The sequence below is a fragment of the Corvus moneduloides genome, chromosome 12 (assembly GCF_009650955.1).
Source record: "Corvus moneduloides isolate bCorMon1 chromosome 12, bCorMon1.pri, whole genome shotgun sequence".
Taxonomy (NCBI): Eukaryota; Metazoa; Chordata; class Aves; order Passeriformes; family Corvidae; genus Corvus; species Corvus moneduloides.
In genome coordinates, this window is record NC_045487.1 from 1687258 (window position 1) to 1714457 (window position 27200).

The following is a 27200-nucleotide window of genomic DNA, read 5'->3' on the forward strand; positions in this document are numbered from 1 at the left end:
CATTATCACAGTCGGGCTTTTCAGCCACATAAAGGAGCCTTTTTTTGTTTTTGCGAGGGAAAGGCTCGTCGGTGTGGCTGGAAAGCTGCGGGATTTGCATGGCAAGGGCTGGGGGCGGGCCGGTGCTGAGCGCCAGGAGACACAAACATCCTGCTCCCCGTGCTGGCAGAGGGACGGGGATGGGGACAGCAGGGCTGGTGGCACGAAGGACTGCCCCACTGATGATGGGACCCACGGCCTGCTGGTGGTGGCAGAGCCTGGGCAGGAAATGGGTGTGAATTTACTCCATGCAAATCACAGATGGTGTACAGATAGAAGGGCAAGGTGTAAAATCGGGATTTGTTCGCCAACCCCTCCCTGCCGGGGCTTAGGGACCCCCTGTCCCTGCGTGGGGGTTCCTCCCACTGGCTGTGGCCACGGGGATCACTCTGAGGTGGCCCAGCAGCCCTGGGAGCAGGGAAATCCGGGGCCTCATGCGGCTCTGATGGGGCGATCGATAAGGAGGGCTGGGCGTGCCGGTTTAAAGTGATATTCCCCAGGCAGCTCCTGCATCCATCCCCCGAGGGGTTATGGATCCGGCACAAGCACAGTTCACCCGCTGCGGGATGGGAAACCCAGGGAAAAATGCAAATAGGAACAATTCTATCTGGCTTTTACAACCCCAGCCCTGCCCTCAGGAGCTGGCTCCTCCATGGGTTACCACTGGCATCACCTCTTGGATTTGGACATTTCAGCTCCTAGAAGAGGAACTGGAAGGGGACGGAACGAAGGCAGAGGGAGTTGGGCTTTAGAAAACTCCCATGTGACGTTCATCGCCAGGCTGCCCGGGCGCAGGGAGAGCGATCCCACCTGCGCTCGTGTGCCCTGCCGGGGCTCGGAGCATCCTCCCGCTCCGGGGCCGACCTGGGGCCACCCACAGCCCCCTGCAGCCCCTGTGCGGCTCGGGGACAGGGGACACGGCGGGCAGCGATGGCACAGCCTGGCTGGCGAGGCAGAGCCGTGCCTGGCGCTCCGCGGGGCAGGTCCCGTCCTGCCGGGAGCCCAACGTGCCGGGCGGGTTGTGATTCACCGCCCCGGCCCCGGCACCGCAGCCAAGCGGCTCCCGGTGCCTTCGGAGCTGGCTGTGCCCACGGGGCAGAGCTGAGATGAGGGTCCCTGAGCACCTCAGAGTTTCCCAATCCCTGCAGGGTGCAAATCCCAGGGGACCACAGCACCCCCAGCACGGATAAAGATTCCTTCCCATGAGAGAAAAGCTGGAATCCCACCAGCAGCTCATGCGGGACACCCTGTAGGGGTCACACCGTGATGAGGGGACCACCGGATGCCCACCACAAGCAGGGCAGCGACAGGGGCAGCGTCTCCCCGGGGCAAACTCCCCACTCTGGTGGAAACACAGCCAGGAGGGAACAGAACGGAAAAAGCCAAACATCCCACAAGGAAACCCCACAGCTGCCGGGGGAAAGGAGAGGCTCCGGCACAGGGAATTACTCCTTCCCATGGCAGGCAGAGGGGGGATGGCCTCGGCGGGGCCTGGCAGAGCCGGGTTCAGCGCTGGGCTCGGCCTCTCCCCGGCCTGACCTTGGCGGGTCGGTTACTCGCGGTGACTCAGCTCCATCTGGAAATCAGCCCGATAACGCTGCCCCCGCCTATCGCTCCTGTATCGCCTGAGCTGATTAGCCGGGCAGGGACTGTTCCTGCTCTGCCTCTGGACAGTGCCCAGGGCAGCCCTGCTGGGGCCGGGACACGTTCAGGGGTCGGGGTGAGGGGCTCTGCTCGGGGTGGGGTCCCGAGGCTGCGGCTCCGGTCGGGGTTTGGCCCAGGTGAGCTCAGAGGCTGCTCCTGCAAGGGGAATAAACCAGCCCAGGATGGGGCTCTGTGACAGGGACAGGACCCAGGGAGCGGCTGGAGCTGGGCCAGGGCAGGATCAGGTTGGAGATCAGGAAAAGGTTCTTCCCCCAAAGGGTGCTGGGCACTGCCCAGGCTCCCCAGGGAATGGGCACGGCCCCGAGGCTGCCAGAGCTCCAGGAGCGTTTGGACAGCGCTGCCAGGGATGCCCAGGGTGGGATTGTTGGGGTGTCTGTGCAGGGCCAGGGCTTGGATTGATCGTCCTGTGGGTCCCTTCCTGCTCAGGATATTCCAGGATTCCATGGGGCTGCTGCTATCGCTGTGGGGAGTGCGGCAGCCCGGCCCAGGGATCAGGGACAGGTGTGAGAGTGGGTGCTGGAAAAAACTCAGGATGCCAACTGGGTGGCATCAGCCAGGGAAATGCCCTTCGCTGTGCTGGTGAGAGGGAGATGGGTGGGGGCAGAATTCCAGTGCTAAAGGGGCTCCAGGAGAGCTGGAGAGGGACGTGGGACAAGGGATGGAAGGACAGGACACAGGGAATGGCTTCCCATGACTGAAGGCAGGGTTAGATGGGATATTGGGAAGGAATTCTGGGAAGGCTCTGGGTGACAAAGGGCAGCCAGGAGGGGACCCTGGGGTCCCTGAGATGGCAGGAGCTGCCTGGAGCAGGTGGAAGCCGGGCAAAAATATCCAAAAAACCCAAATGAACTCCTCAGACGCAGGTTGGGTGATAAAAGAGTTTCACAGGGCGTGGAGAGGCAGGAGGGGGAATGGCTTTAAACTGAAAGAGAGGAGGTTTAGATGGGACATTGGGGAGAAATCCTCCCCTGTGAGGGTGGTGAGGCCCTGGCACAGGGTGCCCAGAGCAGCTGTGGCTGCCCCTGGATCCCTGGCAGTGTCCCAGGCCAGGTTGGACATTGGGGCTTGGAGCAGCCTGGGATAGTGGGAGGTGTCCCTGCCCATGGCAGGGGTGGATGAGCTTTAAGGTCCCTTCCAACCCAAATAATTCTGGGATTCCATGAGGGTGTCCCATGGAGAACCCCCTGGCTCTGTGAGCTTTCAGTGGCTCCACATGACACGAGGGTGACTCTGGACACACTTTGCCCCCAAAAAAAGGCTTTTAACTCCTGCCTAAAGGACTGAAACCCCTCCCAGACGGATCAATCCGACCCAGCATGGTTTTGTCTGGAGCAGGGGAAAATCCCTTCCCTTGTGAGCTGGCCCCTTCTGCAGGCCCTTCAAACTCCCTCCCTCTTGCCACTGAGCAGCTGCAGGGCCAGAAAAGGTCCCTGAGTATCCCTGCAGCCAGAGGCATTCCCGGAGCCCATCTGGGATGGGGAGGAAAGAGTCTGGCTCCCAAAAATAGCATCTGAGCCCGTGCTGTCAGCTGGCCCCTACCTTGGCACCCTCCGTGCTCAGCTACTGCCGGGACTCACTTTCACCTCCCATGAAAAATGGATTTCTTGGCTGCAATGAAAGAGAAAAATATGTCAGGAATCTGTCTCTGGGTTGGCCGTGGTGCCGTGGCATGCAGGGAGCGCTCAGCGCCAAAAGGGGGAATTCCACCCCAAAAGTCCCATCCTGGCCAGCCCCAGCTGGGTCCCCCGGGTGGGTGGCTTTCACTGGGTGTGATGGGAGCGAGGAAATGGAGGAGATGGGATCCCACCCCCCCCTCTGCTGCATCCCAGCTCCATCCCTGCATCCCGCTGGGGTCCTGCGGAGCCGATGCCATTGGGGGCTCATCCCACCCATGGTCAGGATACGGCTCCAAGAGGCAGGAAATGATGGAGGAGGAGGAAAGGGGAACTGAGGACGGCCAAAGCCCAAACCCCAGCCCTGGGCATGCTCCAGGCACAGGGAGCTGCCAACCTCTCCCAGCCGGGCCTGATCCCATGTTCCTGTCCCTGCCATTCCCAACCCTCCCTGCCCCCCACAGGGAGCTTTTCCCCAAGTTTGGGTAAAGATCGGGATTTTAAGGGCTCGTTGTTACCTCCTCCCCTGCCAGCCCCAGCTCCAGCCTGGAGTTCACCCCCGTTTGAAGAAGAAAACATGGATCACATCCCGACAAATCAAACCCTCCTCTGTGAACCCATTTCCCGGGCAGACAGAGAAATGCAGGATCAGGGCTCTGTGGGAGCATCACATCCAGAGGGATGGGACACCTTCCTTGCCAGCCCAGGTCCCTGCTTGTCCCCAGGGAGGAAGGCTGGGAGTGGGGACTGCGGCTACTCCAAAGGGGCAGAAAAACTGGGAGATGGCTGGGCTGGAGCATCCCTTGGGAAGAAACCACAGTGGGAAAGGAGCCAAGACTCGGTGCTGAGAGCATGAAAAGAACCTTGGAAGAGGCTGGGAAAGATTCTGGGGATGCAGACACACTCAGGGATGGACAAAGGGACACACGGACGCAGGGAGACACAGACAGGGATACACACAGGGACACACGGACACGGTCCTGGATGTTCTGGTCTGGCTGTGATTTCCAGTGGATTTTTCTGGCCCAGGAAAGCTGGAAGGTTGTACAGAAAGTTTCTTTCCTGCTCACAATGATCCAAAATCGGTTTGCTGGATCTGAGCAGCTCTGAATCCCCAACCTGGTGAGGATCCAGCTTTTGCTGGGGATGCAGATTTTGCAAAGAGTCCTAATCCTTCCTCGGCTTGGCATGCAAAGTCACGGAGGGGGAGGAAAAGGAGGAGAAGGAGGACAGGCTGAGCCTGGCAGCTCCCGGGGCACCCCACGGGATGTGGGGGTGTCACCAGCCGCTGTCACAAGCCAGTGTCTCGGCTCCGTGCCCAGGATCCCTTCCCAAGCCCCAGGCGCTTCCAGAGGAGGCTGCACGTCTGGGATACGGCACGGGCGGAGGTGGCTGGGATGGGGGGAGGGGAAGAGACCCCAGGTACGGCCCGGCCCCAGCGGGAGGCCATCCCAATCCCAAGGGATGGATGGATGGATGGATGGATGGATGGATGGATGGATGGATGGCTCAGGGGGAGCTGGCAATTCCCTACTCTGGGAGCTGGGTGCCAGCTACGAACGCTCGCTCCGGTCCCATCCCATCCCCGCCAACAGCACCGGCGCGTTCTCCAAAGGAAATAGGATGGCTGGAGATAGGGAGGGGCGAGGCGCTGCCAGGGGTCAGCTCCGCTTCTCCTCGCCCATCACGGAGCGGGAAAAGCAGCTGGGATGCGCCAGGCGGGGCCGGGAGCTGCCGGGTTGGAGCCACCGCAGGGAAATCCGGGTTGGATCCACGCATCCTCCACGGGGGAGCCGGGGCAGAGCCAGGAGCTGCATCCTCCTGCGCTGCTTCCGAGTGAGAGGCAGCTCCCAAATCCCCACCAAATCAGGGCTGCTGTGTTTTGATGCCCTTCAGAGCGTCTGCATCCCTAAAAATCCAGAGGCATCGGACATTTGAGAGCTCCCGGGCCCGGGGCTGCGCTGGGTTTAATCTCCCTGGGGATCAGCAGCGGGGCTGGGGCTGATAGCAGCATCTTTGTGGGGCTGGAATAAAGCCTGACTTCTTGTGCCATTTATTTAAGGAATATTAATCTTTCATTTTCCTTCTAAATGCCCCTGTTTGCTGAGGACCTATCTGTTACCTAAGTGCTCCGATAAATCTTCGAAGGTAAAATTACATGTTGGATGCTGCCAGAAGGGTACATTTAAGAATACTTCCTAAATTATCAACTGCATTAATCTTAATTACTTGGGTAAAAGTAGAGTCTGGCATTAGGGTGGACTAAATTGGGCGGGTGTTTGTTTGTCTTTATCATATCGCATATTTGAGATCATTTCACAGAGCCCAGATAAAAGGGGCAGCGAGGGGCACAGCGGCTGCCTCACGGCAACAACGGCTCTGGGTGACAAAGGGCAGCCAGGAGGGGACCCTGCGGTCCCTGAGATGGCAGGAGCTGCCTGGAGCAGGTGGAAGCTGGGCAAAAATATCCAAAAACCCCAAATGAACTCCTCAGACGCAGGTTGGGTGATAAAAGAGTTTCACAGGGCGTGGAGAGGCAGGAGGGGGAATGGCTTTAAACTGAAAGAGAGGAGGTTTAGATGGGACATTGGGAAGGAATTTCTGGCTGGGAGGGTGGGGAGGCCCTGGCACAGGGTGCCCAGAGCAGCTGTGGCTGCCCCTGGATCCCTGGCAGTGTCCAAGGCTGGGTTGGAATAACCTGGGATAGTGGGAGGTGTCCCTGCCCATGGCAGGGGTGGAAATGGATGAGCTTTAAGATCCATTCCAACCCAAACCATTCCACGATTCCCTGATAAAATTGGAGGGCTTGGTGTCCCTCAGGGTGCTCCCTCAGTGTCTGAGGGCCCACAACTGAAATTAAGCGGGGGTTGAAGCGCTCCCTTTCCTTGGACAGGTTAAACATTCCTGATGGGAAATGTCCCCATCCCCAGGGCTGCCTCACCTGGGCACATTCCTTATCCAAGAAGGAATTTCCAGAAGCTGAAAGGGAGGGTTTCCCTCTCTCTGGCTCCCTTTTGCTCTAAACATAAGGAAAATTTGTGCCTGGGAACTCTTGTGCACAGGATGCTGAGGGGAGCTGCTGGTAGGAGGGAAGAAATGATTCCGTGCTGCTGGAGATGGGGATAAAGGATGGATTTGGGAGAAGGGGAACTCAGAGGCCACACCAGGACCATCCACATCCTTGTCTGACCCCTGGGCATCACCAGGGCATGACCTGTGATCCCCTGTGATCCCACATTCCCTCACCTCACTCTCCCGGGATCAGGCCCCTCTCCGCATTTCCCTCCCAGCCTCCCGTGACCCCCCCAAAAAAGGGAGAAAAAGGCCAGAAATCCCGGGCAATGACAGCATTCCCAGGCCAATCTCACATTTCCTTCCTCCCGGCAGAGCCTGGGTCTGCTCCAAGCTCCCGCTCCCAGCCCTGGTCAAACGGGGACAGGAAACCTGAGAGCAATGAGCACATCCCGGGATTTTCACCCAAGCCTCATTTAGCTCCTTGTCCTTTTGGCATCCTGCTCCTCTCCTTGGGAGCGGCTGCTCAGGGCTGGGGGTGGTTCTGCCTTTGGGCTCACACCCACGGATCACTGACAGGAATTAACTGGCTCCCTGCAGTTAAACATCCCCGGCTTCAGCTGGGGTCAGGGGATGAACAGGATCACGAATCCAGAAATTCCTCGGGGTGCCGTGAGCCCCTGGAGTGGGACAGGGACAGAGGGAGCCACTTCCCTGCAGGTCTCATCCTGCTGCTGGCTGTTCCCAGGGACGCAGGTCCTGCTGCGTCCTGACACAGAGGGAGCAGCAGCTCCCGGCGGAGCCAGGGCAGAGCAATCCCAGAGTTCTTCCCCAAACTGCTCGGGCTGCAGGGATGCAGAGGCCCAGAGACCCAGACACAGCTGGGATTCGGCTCATGGAGAGGGCAGGATCTCCCCTGGGGCTTGGATGGACTGTGGGAAGCACAAGGAGCACGGGAAGCACACGGATCATCACGGCCCAGAGCAGCAGCCCCAGCTGGGATGCTCTGAGCCCACCCACCAAAGTGGCTTGGATGATCCTGTCATCCCAGAATCCCGGGATGAGCCAGAGCCCATCCCTGCTGACTCAGACCTGTCCCCCTCCCAGGGGATCCCCCCTATCCCAACGCTGTCCCAGAAAGCTGGGATGCTCCCGTCCAGCCTGAACCAGTTCCCACAGGATCTGATAGGAGGAGGCTGCTGCCAGATTTGGGGGCTTTTAAGCTGTCAACTTTCCTATAGTTATTAGCAATGTTTTCAATCAGTTCTCCTCTGAAATTTGCTTCAGAGAGACAAGATTAATGAGCATTTCCTTTGGGGATTTATTGCACTGTTAATTATTCTCTGCCAGAAATTTGGTGCAGAATATTATCAGCTTTTTTTTTTTTCTTTTCAATTAAAAGTGATTATAATTTGCTCTCCATAAAGGCAAAGTGGATTTCAAATAAAAATATAATAGCCCCCCTTTCCTGATTAATAGTCAAGTGATGGAGATAAGAGTAGCCGGTGGCTCCGGCAGGCCACGTTGTGCAGACACGAACTTGGGCCCCCCCCGGCAGCGCTTCCATCCCTGCTGGGGTCCAGTTTTTTTGGGATAACGGGATTCAGAGAGGCCAACTTGTAATTTATGGAGTTTTCCTGCAGAGGGAAGCAAAGGTGTCTGAAAGGAGCCGCCCGCGCCGCGCCAGCTTTGGGCAGGGGGTTCAGGGAGAAGGAGGAGGAGGAGGAGGAGGATGGGGATGGGGAGAGCCGGGGGTGCCGCTCCTTCTCCCAAATAACGCTTGGCTGCAGTTTCAGAGGTCGGGAGATGCTCCGGGGGATATCAATCCCGCCGGGAAGGTGTTGGAAGGAGCCACAGTTTCTCCTTTCACGGAACAAACGCGCTTTGCAGCAGGATCCGAGCAGGGCCAGCCCTGGAGAGGGGGCTCCGTCCCCTCGCTGCCCCCCGGGCTGTTTGCTCTGCCCAGCAGACATTCCTCGGGTGGCTCCCGAATGCGAAACATCCCGAAAATGCTGCGAGGACAAACCCGGGCTCGGTGGGGGCCGGATCCGATTTCACCGGAGCGCGGGGTGGGGGAGGCTGGGGTGGGAGCAGCCCCACGCGGGGCTTTGCTGGAGAACACTCCCGGCCCAGTCCCCTGCCGGGCTGGCTTTAACCCCAGGCTGCCTTTAACCCCAGGCTTTAACCCGGGCTTTAACCCCAGCTTGGCCCTGCAAAGACCCGCTTCTCCCCTTGGCTCCGGGAAGCGAAGGAGAAGTTGAGCTAAGCCCAGATTTGGGCTGGGAGATGCCCCGTGCTGAACGGCGAAGGGGCAGATTTGGGGAATCCCTGGTGGGACGTGCGTGGCGTGGCCCTTGGGTGCTGCCTGTGTCCCTCTGGGGGTGACAGGGTGCTGGTGCTCCAGCTGCCACCTCTGCCGAGCACATTCCCAGTGCTGGCCGCACGCCAAAGGGGATGCAGAGGCTTCTCAGGGAAGGGAACCGCCCCCCACAGAGCAGGGAATTTGGGGGTTTCCCCTCCTCTAGGCTCCCCGTCCCAGCCGTGGGGCTGGGATGCTCCATGGGTACCACATCCCGTGGGAGCTGCACCGATGGGAGACGGGAGCGGAGCTGTAGGGATTTTGATGGAGAATGACTTGGTTTGGCTTCCTCCAGCTGGAGCTGCTGCCTGAAGCCAAAGTTGCCCTCACCTCGCACGGTGTTTCCCTGGAATTCACGGCTCTTGGAGGGCAGGATGGATGTGCCACGCAGGGAGAAGTTTAGGAAAGGGATGGATTCTCAGACTCAGCATCACCAGGACACCCTCTGTGATCTGCCACCTCTGAGCTACAAACCAAACCGGGGGCAGGGCAGAGCCAGGGCGGGGAAAACTGAATTTTGGGAAGCAGAATTCCCAAAACCTGTCCTGCTGCAGCCCCCGCGGCCCCGCTGGCTGCGGCCGCCGGCGCTGAGCGATGCTCTCTGTTCTCCACGGGAGCAGCAGCGCCCGGGGCCAAGAAAAACGCCCGGAGCTATAAAAAGTCTGGGGAACAGAGACACATTCATGGACAACTTCAAGGATGCCGCTGCAGCCGGGCGGGATCCAGGGAGCAGCCCCGGCCGGGAGCAGCGGGACGGCTCCAGCCCCGGGCAGTGCCAGCCTGGCCCCGGTGGCCGCCAGCCTCACCCAGCCGTGCCAAAGCCCTGGAAAAGCGGGATGGGATTGCACAGCCCGCTGGTGCATCCCGGGTTTGGGGGTGGGGAGGAGCTGCGCTCAGACCCTGGCGCGTTTTCCATCGGTTTTCCCGGCTCCCTCCAGCCCCTCTCCGGCACCGAAGCCGGGTCAGGTTTGTTCGCAGGTGCTGAACACGAGCCCGGCACATGCCTGGAACTTCAAAGGGCCAGGAATGAAAACCATCCCGCCGAGGGATTTCCAGCCCTTCCTGCTGCTCCAGCTGCTGGGTGGCAGATGTGGGACACGGACACATCCCTGCGCTCCAGCCACGAGCCATCCTGAGCTGGAGAAACCCCTCAGTGCCGCTTCTCCTGCTTCTTTTCCTGCTTTTCTGCTTCCCCAGGCCCCATCCGTGCACGAGCGAGGTGGGATAATGCCAATATTCATGGCGCAGACAAATCCAGGCTCTGTTTGGTCCCAGGAATGTTTTCTCCAGAGACGCTCCAAGTGACAAAATCCCCTTCCTCACGCTGCTGGGTTTTTCTTTCATCAGGCAAAAAACAAAATGAGCCGAGGGTTGAAGAATGGCATCCTGTCAATATTTTCCTTCTGCTGGTGCTGAATGAGCTGGAAAAGCTCTTGGAGTCCAAGCCCATTCCTGCTGTGTTGGTCCAGGTACCACTCCAGGACAACATCCCTCTTATTAGGGATGCAAAGCAAGGATTGGGAATTTCCCTTCTGCTTCGGGATATGGTTTTCAGGCAGAACAGGGGGATTTTAAAATGTTTCAGAGTGAGGAAAGGACGCTGCTGCTCTTCCTGCAGCTCCCAGTGCTGCCTCCCAGCACTGAGGGATGCTGCTGGAAGCACAGAAATGAGGGAATCTGGGAATTTTCCCCAGCCTGGGGTGGGCAGCACCACCAGGGAGTGGGATCCATGTGACTCATCCCTTTCCTCATCTTCAGCCGCTGAAGGAGGAATGAAAGAACCCAGCCCGCTGGGAGTCTGGAGAAGAAGGGATATTTTTATATCCTGGCTGGAAAACAGAATTCTTCCCAACAGTGACAATTAAAAAAAATAAACATTAAAAAAAGGAAAAGGGTGAAAGTCACTCATTGGAGGTTTCTCTCCAGCCCCTGGATGCAGGGAGGAGAGGGATGGGGGTCGGGACATCACTCCCTGTCTGACAGGCCACACTCATCCCAGGAATATTTGTCCTGTCCGCAGAAAGAATCCCAGACAATACCTAATCCCGTGGACACCGGAAAGGATTCCTTTCCCTCAGCCCTTCAGCAATGCCCAGTGCTAATGCAACACCACCAAACCCCACATATTTTCCCAGTGAATTCACAGACCAAGAGCATTTTTTCCTTCACCTGGAGATTTAAAGATCTGGGAGATTTTTGCAGGGAAAACTCGTGTGGGATCCTCATCCCGGCAAGGGGATAAGGAATAACTTCGTGCATCTCTCATCTGTGCTGCTCCTTTCCCTCCCTTTTCCAGCCAAAGGCTGCAAGTAATAATTTTCCCACATGGAGCAGGAGCTGCTGTAAAGTGGCTGCTTCTCCCATTAAAACCCCGGCTGCTGATGGATTTTGGGAAAGGGGGTGTTGGGGAAGGGCCTCCCTGTGAGGTATCACTTTCCCCCGCTGCTTCCTGCCCAGGTGATCCCACACAAACCTGCCTGTGTGATGGAAAACATTCGGGATCTGGGACACGTCTCCAGCCGAAAACACAGCCTGGGTTCAGCTTCCCTCCCCTGCTTCCAACACATCCTCCTTTTGCCACAGAAAGTGGCGTTTATCCCGGGATTCCTCCAAGCCACGGGGTGAGAAAACAGGGAAAACACTAAACCTGGGTCTGGGCGTCTGCCTGCCGGGGCTGTGCCCACACTCCCCATCTCCTGCGGGCACAAAAGTGCCCCCAGAGCCATCGGAGCCGCGTGGGGATGCTGCGGGATGATCCCAAAGAAACCAACCCCACGAGCCAGAGGGAAATGGATTCACCCGCGTGGGTTATCCCAAAAACCAGCTGAGCTGGGGACACTGACAGACAGCAGGAGGACAACTCCCTCCTGGCCGTGTCCGCTCCCAGCGCATCCCAGCATCCTGACCCCCAGCCCGGCTTTCCAGGCACCCTTTAATCTTCCCGGCCACTGTTTCCAAACTGAGACTTGCAGGGATTGACCAGGGCAGGACCTCCCCGGGTTGTTTTGTTGTTGTTGTTTTTTTTTTTTTTTTTAAAGCTGCTTTGCAAAAAAACCCATTAAAAAGAGGAAAAAAGAGGGAAAAGAGGAACAAACGCTGCCCCGGGAGCACGGCGGGGGCTGCGAGGGCTCTGCCTGGGCAGGGCCTGGGGGTTGCTTTTCCCTTTCATCCCATGCCAGGCTTCAGCCCAGGGTTTAGACGGTCAAATCCAAGAATCCCTGGAAGGCAGGGCTTGGCGCGGCGGGGCCGCAGCTGCTGCCTTTCCCCGCTGCTGTAATTACGGCCCCAAACTTAGAAAGCAGCGGAAGAGCCGCGTGTAGCGCTGCAATTAAGAGGCTCTTTAATTGCGGGGCTTTGTTTTCCTCTGCCCGGCTCCAGCTGCCAACGAGCGGCTGAGCACCGGGAGCGCAATCCCGGGAATTGCAGCTCCGAGGCATCCTCGGAGCTCGGGGGACAACAGCTTTGTCCCCAAAGGTGACCCTCGGGTCAAGGGCAGAGCATCCAGAGCATCCAGCTGGGAATGAGCAGCCAAAATCCAGCTCTGCTCCATGCAAGGAGGTTTTTTTTGAGGAACAAACGTTCCCCTCTCCCTGGGACTCCCCTTCTCCCGCTGGAGAGGCCTCTGGAGCAGCCAGGAATGATTTCAATGGATCTGTGTGTGGGAATCAGCAGCAGCCGTGGAGAGGACATGGAAGAGCTGTTGATTGATATTCCAGTGCCCCATGGATGCTCCCACAAATCTGCTGCTTCCTAAGGCCGGGCGGGAATGGGAACAGCTCCGCTCGGCTCCGCTTTATCCCCTCACTGCCTGACTCATCCTCGGAGCTTTTCCTGTGGAAAAGGAATGGATGTCACAGCCAGCAGACCGGTGTCGCATCAGGGATGTCACGGCACCCAGCAGGAATGGTGCCACCACCAAATTCAGCATTGGCTATGGAAAAAATGGGGATCCAAGCGGAAAAATCCCAGTTGTTCCCAGTCTGACACAGGCAGCTGCACATTGGCCTGGGCAGAGCCTCCTCTTGCCCACAGATGTTGCCACATCCTTGGGTTCAAGCTGGAGCAAAGCTTCCCGAGATTCCCAGCAGCTCTGCGAAAAGCTTCCATGGATTTATCCACCGGGAGAAGGGATGAGCAGATCTGGAGCACATTCCCTGTGTTGGGAGCCTGGCTGGTGCAAAACAGACAGAATCTGGGATCTCCAGCAGGACGGCTCCAGGGTGAAGCAGTGCCCCGAGCAGGGATGAGATGCTGAAATTTGAGGTTTAAAATGCGAGAGCAGATTTGGGGAGCAAAATGGGAAGAGCTTCGTGTTCCCACCAGGACTGGGGTGTCCTCCAAGCCTCTCCCTTCGAAATGCATGGACATGGTGACTCAACTCTCCCATTCCATCACTTCAATCCCAGAATCCAGTATTTGGGAGCTGGCAATGGGGCTGGGCATCCTCCAGTGGCCAAAGCTGAGCTTCCCAGTGCTCCCAGTGCTCCCAGTGCTCCCAGTGCTCCCAGTGCCGGGACCCCTCAGCTCCCCAGTTCAGAGCCAGAGCTGTGCCGGAGGGGCCAGACACCTCCCTGCCCCGGCAGGAAGGGACTCCTCGTGTTTTCACAGCTGACACCGGGGCTGGGGAGGATTCCCAGGCTCCAAGGAGGAGGAAGCGCGGCACAGGAACCCCAAGGTTGCTGCACCTGGGCTGGGGCCGGCCCCGCTCCTGGGGGGCACACGGAGGGCACAGGAGCTTCCAGGGATCAGCTGCTGCTCCAAAGCCCTGCGGAGCTCTGGTGGGAACGGCAGCATCCCTGGGAGATGCTCTGGCGAGGTGTCCACAGGGAGAGCTGCTCGAGGCCTGCAAAGCTCTCCAGAAGCTCCTGCGGGATCACTTGGAAGAGGAGCAGCCAGAGCCTGGCACTGTCCCCGTGGTGTCCCTCAGTGCTTTGTCCCGGGATGTGTCACAAGCTCCTGTCAGGGAGGCTCCCTGGAGGTGGAGATGGAGGGGATGTGGGAGCTGGGATGGCATCGGGGACAGGCACGGAGGGAGGGACGTCCCAGCAGAGCCAGGGCTGTGCAGCAAGGACGACATTTGGGAAAACTCCTGGCCCTGGAGACAGCTCCTCCCTTCCTGCAACGACCTCTCCATAAAGCCCCCCAAAAGGAAATCCGTATTTATATACATGAATAAATATCATGGAATCACAGGAGGGAAGGGACCTTAAAGCTCATCTCATTCCATGGGCAGGGACACCTTGCACTATCCCAGGCTGCTCCAAGCCCTGTCCAACCTGGCCTGGGACATTTCCAGGGATCCAGGGGTGACTTAATTCCCATATATATATATATATACCTCCCATAATATGTAACAATTGGATATAAATAATAATTATATAAAAGGTAAAAAGACATAAACAGACCCTGGATCCCCTCCTTCCATCCCGCTGCCGGCTCCTTCCCACAAAGCTGCGGCTGAGCCCCGCACACGCCCGTCCCCAGCAGCCACTGTCCCAGTGCCACTGCCACCGGCCTGTCCCCCCTGTCCCCCCCTGCACTAACAGAGGCGAAGAAAGAGCCCCTTTGTTCCTGGCTCCTCTATTGACACAGCTGGGAGCGCTGGACCCGGCGGAGCTTCCTGCTCCGGAGCCTCCGCGCGCTCCCTTCGGAGCTCGGGAAGAGGCAAAGCCCCTCAGCCACCTCAGCCGGGCACAGCCACAGCATCCCCCGCCCCATCGCGGGGCCCCGAGCGAGGGCACAGCGGGCAAGCGTCACCCGGCTGCTCCTGCTGGCTCCCCTCGGAGCGGGCGCTCCCCGTCTGGGAATGAGGGGGATGCGCAGCCCCAAAGCTGCGGCTGCTGGTGGGAAACGAGCCCGGCTGAGCCTTCGGCTCCTCCTGCATCCAGCCACATCCAGGGATCCCAAAGCAGGGTGCTGCTGTAATCCTGAGGGATTTGCACGGAGGCCAGGCCGTGCTGAGGCCCCTGGACGCACGAGCCATTGGCTGTCACCTTCCCCTGTGCCCCGGGATCTTCCCGGCTCCTCTGGACACAGCGCAGACGAATCCAGATGGATCCCATGGGCTTCTCCTTGCCTGGAACATGTAGGTGCCAACCCCTCCTCCCCCTGCCATTCCTGCTGGATTCCATGGATATCCAGTGCCACCATTTTACTCCAAGATCTCCACTCAATGCCATGGGAAGAGATTAATCAACAAATCCCAGGGATTTGCTATTTTTCCCCATAAATAAACCCTGAGGTGTTGCTGTGTCTCTGTCCCCAGCCAATATTTAAGAGCGTGAAGCATTCTCAGCATCACTTCCAAGCATCCAGGATTTTCCAGGGCCCAAATCCATCTGCCCAGTGATCCATGGGTTTGCTCCTCTTCGCCTCCAGCCTCTGAGCATTCCTTTATCTCCTGCCTCTCCGGAGCAACAGGCAAAGCAAAGCAATAAAATGCCTTTTTTTTTTATAGAGCTGTAAATTTAATTTCCTTTTAAACCATTTGCTTCCACTTAGAACTCCATGGAAATCCTGCCCTCCTGGCAAAGCTGCAGCATCCCAGCCCTGCCATCAGTGTATGGAGTGTTCTGGATGAGCTTAAAAATTCATGGAAGGGAAGATGGGGGAAGAGAGGCAAATTCTTAGGGCATTAAGGGCCTATTTTCCACCTTCCTGGTGAACCTTCCTGGAGGGAAGAGCTGGAGCACAATTAAATCCAGCTCTGTCTGCAGGGCAGAAGTTCAGCCCCAGACGGAGCTGAGGGTGCTGGGAGTGAGGGAAAAACCAGGATTTTCTGGGCTGAAAAACCCACCTGGAGCTTTAAATCTGGAATCCAGAAAAGTGGTGTGGGCTCATGGATATGTCCAGCATCCTTCCACCACCAGCGGGAATTTTCCCAGGGAGCAAGGCAGTTGTGTTGGGATCACCAACCTCTGGCACGGGAATCAACCTTGGCAGGTGTTGGGGTGATCCTCTGGGGCAGATCCTTCCTTCCCCAGGACATCAATCCCACTGCTGGGCCAACATTCCCGGGAGCTCCTCCTTGTGTGTCCCTCGATGGAGCCCACGGGAAGCACAGGGAAAGGTTTGTGGAGTGACAGCTCCGGCGAGGGAGGCACAGACACCCTGGAATTCTGGGCACCCATCACTCCCTCAGCTGTGGCTCCAGCATTCCAGGGAGTGGATCTGGATCAATCCTCTCCTCCAGACTCCGGCAGCCTTTGCAGTCTCCATCCCCATGGAGCAGGACCGACGGATGGTGTTTGGTGCCGGACGAGGATTCCCAAGGCACAGAGCTCATCTCGAGGCTGGGAGCATCCTGCACCATGCCCGGAGCCAGCCCTGAGCTGTGGGCACGCTCTGGGCACCTCTTCTGTGCCCCCTGCCTGTCCCTGAGCCCTCCTCGGGTCCTGCTGGGCTCCTTGGGAGCTCTGCATGTGCAGAATTCCCTGGCACAGCAAATCCCCAAGGCTGGAGAGGCCATTCCTGATTGTCCTGAGCTCCTGCTTGCTCCAGGCCACTCCAAGGGGGCTTCCAGAGAGCTGGATCCGTGGGAGGAGGGAGCACCTGGCTCAGATGGGAATGGCATCACAGGGATGCTGGAGATGCCCCTGCTGGGGATCTCATCCTGGGGGGATCCAGGCCAGAGTGCGGAGCTCTCTGGGAGTGGCTCCGATGGGAAGCTGTTCCAGGAGTCAGGGATATTGGAGAAGCTCCAAGGCCTGGCAGGGAGGGGGATGCTGTGGGGCTGCTACAGCAGCACCCAGCGTTTTTATTGGGATCGTGAACAACAGGGACAAAAAGGCTCCAAACACCCCCATGGGGGCTCTCGTGTCCCTGCCACTGCCTGTCCCACATTCCATGGTGTGGGGCTCGTTTGGGAAGTGACCCAAACCCATCCAGATTCCCGTAATTCCAATCCAGGATCCCAGTGATGATTACTCGGGGCTGGTCCCATCACAGAGCCATTTCTGCTGCTTCCAGCGGGATCCACGCAGCTCCAGAAGAAGAAGGTGCCTTTTTGGGGTGAATTTTAGGGCAGGCAGCCCCAGCCCCAAAGCACAGAGGAGCTTTACAATGACCCAGACAGGCCCAGCCCTGCAAACCTCATCCCAAAGCCGCAGCTCCTCTGGAATCAGGACCTGACCCATTTCCAGCGCCCCGGGACACAGCGGCAAGGCCAGATGTTCCCAACAGCAGCAGGACATCCGAATCCCACCCAGCCACATCTGGGCTCCTCCAGGCATTAAATCCTGTCTTTTCGGCTCCCAAAATGGGTGTGAGCAGTGCCCTGGACACCCCGGGGTGGCCACAATCCCTGGATCCGGAGTTGGGATGATCCATCCCTGATGCCAAAGGGTGAAATCCCCCCTGAGGTTCCAGCCCGATGAGGAGCCCACTTCAAAGAGCTGCAGCTTCCTCCTCGATAACATCGGGAGTCGGGATCAAAGGCGGCGTCCTCGGAAATCCAGCAAGGGAAGGGAAAATAAAATCGCTTCCTCCGGAGCATTCCTGGCTGCTGGAAATCAGCTGCTGCTCCAGGAAAATTCAGCCGTTGTGTTAAAATCAGAGGGGATGCTCAGCTGTGCTGCTCCGATGGATTTTGTTGGATTGGGAAGAGTTTCCCAGCAAGGGAAGGGATCCAGGCTGGCAGGAGCAGCAGGGAGAGGATCCACAGCCATTGGGGAAACATTGGGATGTGCATCCCCAACATCCAGTTCCTACTGGGATGTGCATCCCCAACATCCAGCTCCTACTGGGATGCGCATCCCCACATCCAGCTCCCATTGGGATTTCATCCCTCACATCCAGCTCCCATTGGGATTTCATCCCGCACATCCAGCACTCATTGGGATCTCCATCCCCCTCGTCCAGCTCCCATTGGGATGTGCATCCCCACATCCAGTTCCCATTGGGATGTGCATCCCCACATCCAGCTCCCATCAGGACGCACATCCCCACATCCAGCACTCACTGGGATGTGCATCCAGCCATTCCTGCCTCCAGGGTTTATGCAGCCCCACCTGGAAGCCATCCCACCGGGATGCAGGACTCCGTGCAGATATTCCCCCCAGGCCAAGCCCTCTCATGGCTGTTGCCACTGGCTGCGGCTCAGGGAAGCTCCTGCTGCCTTTGGATGCTGCCAAATTCCCTGGATCGCTCCAGTGCTGCCGGCAGTGACATCTTGACAGCCGGGGGAAGGATATTCCATTGAGAAATCCCTCGGGATGCAGCCTGGATCGGCACCCTGAGAGCCCTGCACCCATCCCAAGGACCTCGGCATGAACTCCGAGTTGGGAAACTTTCCCGACATTCCCAACCCATTCCCGGGGAGCCCTGGCCGCAGCCCCCAGCAAGGATTCCTCCCTGCTGGACAAGGAGATTTTCCAGAGGAACCTGCCCCTGCCTCCCGCTGCCGTCAGAGCCGGGAATCATCCCGGGAAGGGAAGGGCTTGCAGCGAGCAGCTGGCAGCAGGGATCGCTCGGAGAGGGGAAGTGCTTTGGGATGGACAGGATGGGATAAATTAGGATTCCTGCTCTTCCCTGCCAGCAGCAGGCACAGCGCTGGCCAGGCAGAGGGATCCTGGCTGAGGGATCCCGGCCTCATCCTGGGAGCAGGGATTTGATGCCAGCATCCAGAGGCTGCTCTGGACTCTCCACAGGACAGGGATTTCACCACGGATTTCGTAATGTCTTCCCAAATTCCTCATCCCTGCTCCCCAAGCCCTCCCCGCGTGCTCCGCTTGGAGCCGGAGCGATGGGAGCGACGCTGCCTCTGGGAATCTTCCCTCCAGCGGGGATACTGAGCTGGACACTCCCAGTTTTAGCACTAAAACCGGATTTAAGCTCCCGGCAGGATCTCTCCCAGCTCCCCTGGGAATGACAAGCCCCGGGCTCACTGCTCTGGCTCAGGTGCCATCTGGAAACCTTTTCCTTGGATATTTTCCATGGATAGTCCTGGGATGCCGAGCACCTGCAGGCAACCCCAGCACTGCTGGAGCTGCTTCCAAAAATACTGCTGGAGCGGGAAAAGCAGCGAGCAGGAGGAAGGGATCCCTCCAGGAGTCTCCAGGGAACACCCACCTTGCTCTCTGCTCCTTACTCACAATTCCTTGCTTGCAATTCCATGCTTCTAGCTGGAACATTCGCAATTCCTTACTTGTAACTCCCTACTCACAGTTCCTTGCTCAGAACCCCTTGCTGACAATTCCCTACTCACAATTCCTCGCTGGAAATTCCTTGCTCACAATTCCTTGCCTGCAATTCTTTGCTCAGAATTCCTCACTCAGAATCCCTTGCTGGCTGCTCCTTGCTCCCAATTCCTGGCTGGTCCCTCCGCTGCAGCACAATAAATATCCAGGAAACACTTCTCCATCCCACAGGGAGAAGAAGCCACTGACACCAGCTCAGAAGGACTTTATCCATGGAATAAACCCCTGGCGTTCCTGGGAATGCAATTGGGAAGCACCACTTGCTGCTCTGCTACTGCTGAGGGGAGAATATTACGGAAAAAGGGTTTATTCCTCCCAAATGCTGGAGGAATTCATGGATTAATGCCAGTGGAGATGGACAAAAATCCCCAAATTTTCCATTTCAATGCTCCGTGGTGGAGTTTTTTTAAATCCAGGTGGTTTTTTTTTTGCAATTCCCAAGAGGATGGCAACAGGATGGATGAGGCCTGGCACACACAGACTCCACTTCCCATAACTCCCATATCCCAACCCCTTCCCAGGAGTTCCAACACCCAGGATGAGCTCGGCAGCAACGTCACTGAGTTGGGCGCTTTCTCTGGGACAATGTGGGAATCCTCCCTGTCACCATCTCCCTCTGGACTCCGGCCAAGGAAAGCCCCGTTGTGTCGGGAGCAGCCGGAGCCGCCGAGGCCGGAACAGCGGCTCTTTGTGTCCCTCGGAGCGCTGGGGCAGCCCAGGAGCAGCTCCGAGCCTTCCTCGGGATGCAGAGGAAACGGGAAATGCAGCAGGGATGGTCGGCATGGAAGGGAAACGTGGAGAGGGAAAATCCTCGTCCTTCCCAAGGAGGATCAGCGGGATGGGAGCGACGCCACGGATGCAGCCCCTGCAGCCCCTCCATCCAGCATCCATCCCCCGGTCACAGGGAGGCACGGGGACATTCCAGCTCCTTCCTGCCCTTCCCTCCAAGCTCCAGGGATGCATCCCCTGCCTAAATCCCTGGCTCTGAGGGAGGTCAGGAAGTGCTGAGGATACTCCAAGCCAGGGCATGGCAGGGATTTGTGCTTATCCCAAATAATCGCCATGGGAATTGGGATCTCAGTGCAAATCCTGCTCTGGGAATTAGCATTTGGCCCATCCCTGATGGGTGAGGGAGGAATAAACTCCAGCAAAGCTCAGGAAAACATTCAGGGAAGCGAAATTCCCTGGTTTAGAGGAAAAAATACCCGAAAGAGCAGCTGGCCCAGCCACCAGCCTGAGGACACTTGGCCAAGGTTGGGCCGAAGGGCCAGGAAGACAAAAGGATCCCAGAAAAGATGGAAAAGGGATGGGAGAACACCTGGATCTGAACCAGTGCTGCCTCAGTTTCCCCTCCAGCCTCTTCCCTGCCGTGGATACTCCAGCTAGAACTTCCCAGCTGATCCGTCCCTGCCTCCCAAATGGCACTTGAGGCTCAGGTGGGAACTTCCACACATTCCCAAACACTCTCCAGTGCTGCTTCCAGCCCTGCCAGCCCCCAGTCTGCCACAGGCCTGAGGAAAAGGCCAAGAGGGGGAAAACAGCTCTGGGCTCCACCCGGCTCCTCTCCGGAGGGTCTGGGCCAGGCAGGGAGAGGCTCTGGGAGCCCACGTGGGGGCCGTGCCCTCTGCAATCCGTTTTCCCTCCTGGCACGGCTCCGAGGGCTATTTTGGGAAGGAATTCCAGTGTCCCAAAGCCAGCTCTGGAGTGTGGCTCCGGGCATTGTTGTTGTGCATGGAAAGGGCCTTTCTGGAAACGGAATCCTTTGGGAATGGAATCCAAACATGAGCGGGCGCTTGGCCCCAGACCAGGCCGGCCCCCTCCTTCCCTCAATCCATCGGCGCTGGATCCTGTCCCATTCCATGCCTGAGCCACTGGTGGCCTTCTCCAGCTCTCCAGAATGCTGGAAGTTGGGAAAATTTGGGTTCTGGCCATTTACAAGTGCTGGGAGAGCAGAGGGATCCTGTCTGTCCCAGTGCTGGCACATGGAATTGTGCTCCTGGGTGGGCAGGAAGAGGACTTGGGAGTGGCAGTGCCAGGGACCATCCACAGGTGGGAAATACCTGAACCCCTCCTGCAGCCTCTCCATGTCCATCCCTGCTCCTCCTCTTCCTCAGAAAATCCCAGGCTTCCCTGAGGTTTCCAGCCAAATTTCTGCACCCACCCAATCCAGGTGATGCCCAATCCAGGCTGATCCTGGAACTGCCAGGAGGTGCCAAATGAATCCATCAGCATTCCCCACACACCTCTAGGCTGGCAGGAGACATTCCCAGGAGCAGTTTGACCTTCCTGGATGTGCAGATCCAGGTGTGGAAGGGAGAGCCAGGAAGCTGCTTCAGCTCTTCATCCATGTCCATCCATGTCCATCCATGTCCATCCCTGTCCATCCATGTCCATCCGTGTCCATCCGTGTCCATCCGTGTCCATCCCTGTCCATCCATGTCCATCCATGTCTGTCCCCCATCCCTTCCAGGGCTCCCAAGTGTCTCCAGCTCCAAGCCTCTTCCCTTCATCCAGGGAACCCTGACAGCAATGATCCAGCTGAAAACAAACCCTATCCCAGCTGGACGGGGCTTGGAGCAGCCTGGTCTGACGGAAGGTGTCCCTTCCCATGGCAGCAGTGGAATGAGATGGCCTTTGATGTCTCTTCCCACCCAAACCATTCCGTGATTCCATGATTCCCTGAAATTCCAGGAGGAACGTCCCTCCCAGGGAGGTGTTTTGGAGCAGGAAGCCCCAGGCCAGCCCTGGGTGCTGTTCCAGCCTGGTTGGATCCCAGGGATGGGACGATGCTCATTAAACATCCCAGCTGGACTGGAAGGGGATTGAAATAATTAATTCCTTCAATAATTCCTTCAATAATTCCTGCCATCCTCTTTGTTCCGGCAGCTCCGCACATCCGTGGGAGGTGGGGCACAAGCTCTCCCCCTTAATTAAAAAGCAGCAGATTCAACCCAAAACTAGGCTGGGTTTTGAAGGCGGCCGCCGGAGGCTGCATTTTCCAGGAGCCTTTGGAGAAGATCTCCATGGAGGAGTTGCTTTGTGCCTGGGGACACATCCACGCCCAGCTCCTTCCTGTCCACACACGGGACACCGGGCTGGAAAAGACCAGGAGAAGGGAAGGAGCCGGTGCCAGGCCGATCCCAGCCTGGAATGCAGTGGGAATGCAGGAAGGGTTGGCACGGGGGCAGCTGCAGGAGGCCGGGATGCAGAGCCAGCACCCGCCCGCGGCCCTGCCAGCTCCGGGCGCTCCCGTGCCGCATTCCCGATCCCGCTTCCCGCCGGCGCAGCGACAGCTGACCAGGAACCAGCGTCCAAACCCAAAGAAAACAGATTCCAACCCAAAAGAAAACACAGGCGACAGGGCCAGGCCCTGCTGGATTTCATCCCTGCGGAGCAGGATCCTGGAGAAAGGGGGATGAGCGTCCTCGCAAAGTCCATCCCCCATCCCGCGGTGTGGCGGGGAGGGATGATTCCAGTGACCCCGTGACACGGGAAGGTGAGGAAGGCTCACACCTCAGGCTGCTTTGTCTGTCCTGCTGTGTCCGAGAGCATCCCACAGGGAATGGTGTGGGAACAGCCCCAGGCAGGAGCTCATCACTGACTGCATCCTAAACTCTGGGCTGGATATTCCCTTTGCAGCCGGAGTTGGGATGAATCTGGATGGCTTTCTCGGGTATGAATGACCCCTCCTCTTCTGAGATACTTCAAGTTCTGGGTTCCAGCCTTTTCCGCAGGGGTTTCATCCATGGATTCTTTGTTCCCAAGTCTGAGGCACCGATCCCGGTACCCTCAGGAGATGCTCCAAAGGGAGATCCATCGCTGGTGGGTGCTATCCCGGGAAACCCATGCCAGGCAATCCTCACATGATCCAAGCCCTCTCTCCCAGCCATCCTGCTGTCCATGAGGGCCAAGCTTCCCAGAATCTTGGCTCTGGATCACCACACCTGGGCTTGGACGTCGCTTTTCCAGCTCCTCTGGAATGTGGAGGGGGGGGACACAGATTCCTGGGATGTCACAGGGAATTCTGCTCAAGGACTTGTGGACCATCACCCTTGGCTGGGCTGTGAGCGTTGACCTGACCCACGCAGCCCTCAGCAGGGATTGCTGTAGGAATTCCAGCATTCCAGCAGCTGGGATTTGGAGGGAAACCCCAAACAATCCCATGGGGTCTCCCAGGATGCACAGCCAGGCCGTTCCCTCTCCACAGGCACCAATCCCTGCTGTGTTTGGGACAACAGGCTCAGAATTCCCAGGAAGCCACATCCACACAAGTGGGTGTTGAGTGACAAGGAACATCCTCGGCCACTCCCTCCGGGACTCATCCAGCTCCCCTTTCCATCTGCTCCTCCTCAGGAGAGACAGGAAAGTCCCTTCCCATGCCCGAGCGGGAATTCAAACTGGGAAATGCTTTCACTGGATCCCAAGTGGAGGATGCAGAGACCGAGCCTGACTCAAATGCAAGGTATTCACACCCAGAATCCCACATCCAAACCCTCCTTGCCGAGAACGGGACTGGGTTGGGAATTTGAAATTCCCAGGAGATTTTCCAGGTACCTGTGTGTGTCTCCCTCTCCCAAGCTGTGGTGCACAGCCAGTTTTGCATTTATCCCCAAATCTGACGGCATTCATGGCACCCAAAGCAATCCCTGCCATGATTATTCCACATTTCCCAATGCTGGGGTTGGGATGGCACCACACAGGTGTGACAGCACAATCCCCAGCTTCTCCTCCAGGCACGAGGGTCATGGACACCCCTGACCCTCTGCACATTCCCAAATCCCTGAACTTCACCTCCCATGCACAAGGATCACGGATATCCCCTGACCCTCTGCACATTCCCAAATCCCTGAACTTCACCTCCCATGCACAAGGATCACGGATATCCCCTGACCCTCTGCACATTCCCAAATCCCAGAACTTCACCTCCCAGGCACGAGGATCATGGACACCCCTGACCCTCTGCACATTCCCAAATCCCAGAACTTCACCTCCCAGGCACGAGGGTCATGGACACCCCTGACCCTCTGCACATTCCCAAATCCCTGAACTTCACCTCCCATGCACAAGGATCACGGATATCCCCTGACCCTCTGCACATTCCCAAATCCCAGAACTTCACCTCCCAGGCACGAGGATCATGGACACCCCTGACCCTCTGCACATTCCCAAATCCCTCTGTGCCCAATTAACGACTGTGACAAATGAGCCCAGCTCATCCCAAGGTCGGTTATCCCGCCCGGCATTCCTCCATCAGCGCAGGTGAATTCCCAGCCCATCACATCCCAGCTGCAGGAATCGCCTCTCCCGAGCTCTCCGGTGCCCAAACCCCCCCCTCCCCACGGAGCCACCGCTCGGTTCGGCGCTGCCAGAGCCGCATTCCCAAATCTCCTCGGCTCCGAAGGAGTTAAGGGAGCCGAGCCGCTCGGATTCCTCCACCTACCCCTCCAAAGTCCCGCACAACCAGACTTGGCACTTGGAGAAAGCTCCACAAATCCAGAGGCTCAAACACGCTGCTGCCTTCCGTTGGTAGGGAGAAGGCAATTCCCAGCTAATTGAGGAACCAGAGCCTTCCCAGACCGTTCCAGGAGGATTATTTATTTAGGGGCTTTTTTTATTTCCTTCCTCTATCTTTTTCCTCTTCTTTCTTTTTTTATTTTTAATTTTTAAAAATTTTTTTCCCACTCTTCCCAGGGCAAACATCAGGAAAAGAAAGTGCGAATGAATTTGGTGGGGAACGGCTGCAATTTATGATGCTCCCCAGCTGGTGAGGGCTGTTAACCCCTTGCTGCATCCTCCCAGCTCCCTGTATTCCCCATGATCCCATTTCTCTGCTCCCCAGGCAGGGATTTGGGAACAGTATCAGGAAGCCAAAGGGAAACAGTAGCAGATGGCTTTTTTCTTCCCTAAATCTCCTTTATTTTCTTCCCTAAATCGCCTTTTTTTTTTCCCTTCCCTAAATCTTCCCCCCCCCGCCAAATCTCAGTTTGTGCCCTACACATCATTCCCCCCTAAGTCTCATTTTCCCCCCTTTTTTCCCCCTCCCTGCCTTGCAGTTGCCGAAGCTTTCCCGAGTAATTTTTAACTCCCTCTGCCTCCTGCACACAATTCAGAGGAAATCTGGGAAACCGAATTCTCGGCTCTCCAAAGCAGCAAATGGAAAGTCACTTAAAGGGACACTTCTGCCTTAAAGCGGCAGCGGCGCTTTTCTCTAGTGGCAGAAGAATGGGGTAAAACCCCCTTAAATCGCCCGCCCAAGGAAAAATCCCACCCCAACAACGCCCAACACGTCCACGCTCAGCCCTCTGGGGCCACCCCAGGCGACAAGGCGCTCGCCACCCCCTCCCCTGCCCCCGGTGTCCCCCCCAGCCCCGCAGCGCTCCCGGGGGGATGCGCATCCCGGGAATGGGGTGGCGGTGGGGCGCAAATAAAGGGGAAATTCCAGCCCCCCGCGCGTCCCTCCGCGCCCCCTGCCACGCACACGGAATTCCCGGGGCGGGGGGGGCCGCAATTCCAGGCAGGCACCGGCAGAAGGGTTAAGGGGGGGAAGGAGGGGAAGGAGGAAAGGAAGGACCGACAGCAGGACCGACATCAAAGCAACTCCTCTGCTCAGCAGATGAGCGGATCCATCCTCACTTCATATTTTCTGCAGCTGAAGTCGAGGGAGGGGGGAAAGGGGGGGCTGGATTAACTCCTTCTCTGCCAGGGCTGGCTCCGCCGGGGCACAGGCGACACTTTCCCGGCAGAGGTGGCACCGTCGCAGGCGGTGACAGCGGCAAAGCGCAGCCGGGGGGGAACCCGGGAGCAGCGGGGGCCCGGGGGAAGCTTCAGCATCGGGAGGGAGGAATGGGAATGGCAACGATTTTCCTCTGAAAGTTCTGGGATGACGCAAATATCCCGAATAGTTTGAGCAAAGAGCATCATTTTTTAACTCTGACAAACCTCGTTGAGTCATTGAATGAGCCAGAGCGGGGGGGAAAGGGGGGGGGAAAGTTGTGTCTGCAGAGGGAAAGGCAGGAGCCTCCAGCCGGGAATGCCGAGGGGAACAAACGCTGGGAAAGCGCTGGAGTGAACCCCCAGCAGCGACGTGTGGCAAACAGCTCATTCTCCTTCCCCCCCAGCCTTCCCCCGAGGAAAAATCCCGGTTTTATGACAGCAGGCAGCAAAGCGGCGCTGGAAAAGGGAATTTACTCACCTCGTCATAAGCCGGCCGGAGGGGAAGGCTGCATTCTCCTGGAAAGGGGCTGGAAAAGGCGGAAAGTCGGGAATTAGGAGCTGCCGGCTGGCCCTGAGCGGTGGCTCCGTGCTGTGGGGATGAAAAGAGCAGAAAGTCTTCATCACTGACCACAGGCACGGCGCTGCTCACGCCCCTCGCGCGGCACCAGCCAGTAGCGCACAGAAGTTGGGATACGGGAGAAGGAGAGGAGAGCGGGATACCGGGATTGCTCCGCTCCGCCGGCACCGGAGAGGGGGGGGGAAGGGGGGAAAAGGGGGCGAAAAGGGAAAGGGAAAGAAAAAACGGGTGGAAAAGGGAAAAAGGGAAAGGGTAGGGCTGGGGGAGAGGGAAGGGAGAGAGGGAAAAGGGAAAGAGGGAAAAGGAGAGAGGGGGAAAAAGGGATGGGGAGGAAAAAGGGAAAGGAAGAAAGGAGAGAAAGGAGAAAAAGGGACAGGGAGGGAAAAGGAGAAAGGAAAAAGGATAGAGAGGGGAGAATAGGGAAAGGGGGAAAGGATAGAGGGGGTGAAGAAAGGGGTAGGGAGGTAGGAAAAAGGGAAAGGAAAAAAAGGATAGAAAGGGAAAGGGGAAAAAAGGGTGGGAAGGGGTGAAAAAAGGGATAGGGAGGGAGGGAGGAAAAGAAGGAAAAAAGGGATATAAGGGGAAAGATAGAAAGGGGGAAGGAAAGGACAGGGAGGGAAGAAAGAGGGGGGAGAAGGGGGTATAGAGGAGAAAACAGAAAAAGAAGCATAGAAAGGGGGAAAATGGGATAGAAAGGGAAATAAGGGTAGAAAGGGGGAAAAAGACAGAAAGGGGGAAGAAAAAAGGATATAAAGGGGGAGGGAAATGGGACTGAAAGCAGAAAAAAGGGATAGAAAGGGGAAAAGAAAGTGATGGAAGTGGAGTAAAAAGGATAGAGAGAGGGAAAGGGAAAGAGAGGAAAGGAAAAGGATAGAAAGAGGAAAAAGAGGATAGAAAGGGGAAACGGGGATAGAAAGGGGAGAGAATGGAAAGGGAAATAAAGGGGATAGAAAGGGGTGAAGTGCGATGCAAAGGGAATGAGAGAAATGAAAGAAAGGGGAGAGAAAGGGGGGGAGAAATGGGGT

General features: G+C 57.5%; 1 protein-coding gene across 4 annotated transcripts in view; it reads right to left on the minus strand.

Annotated features, from left to right (window-relative positions):
• ZNF469 (zinc finger protein 469) overlaps nt 1-27200 on the minus strand; it is a 184453-nt gene that overhangs the window by 16120 nt on the left and 141133 nt on the right. For 3 of the 4 annotated variants that reach the window (XM_032121743.1, XM_032121744.1, XM_032121745.1), the window contains 2 exons: nt 26077-26187; nt 3244-3312 (listed from right to left, as the gene is read on the minus strand). The gene's annotated coding sequence lies outside the window, so the exon portion shown is untranslated. The remainder of the gene's footprint in view (nt 1-3243; nt 3313-26076; nt 26188-27200) is intronic. The other variant, XM_032121746.1, reaches the window with a different exon arrangement.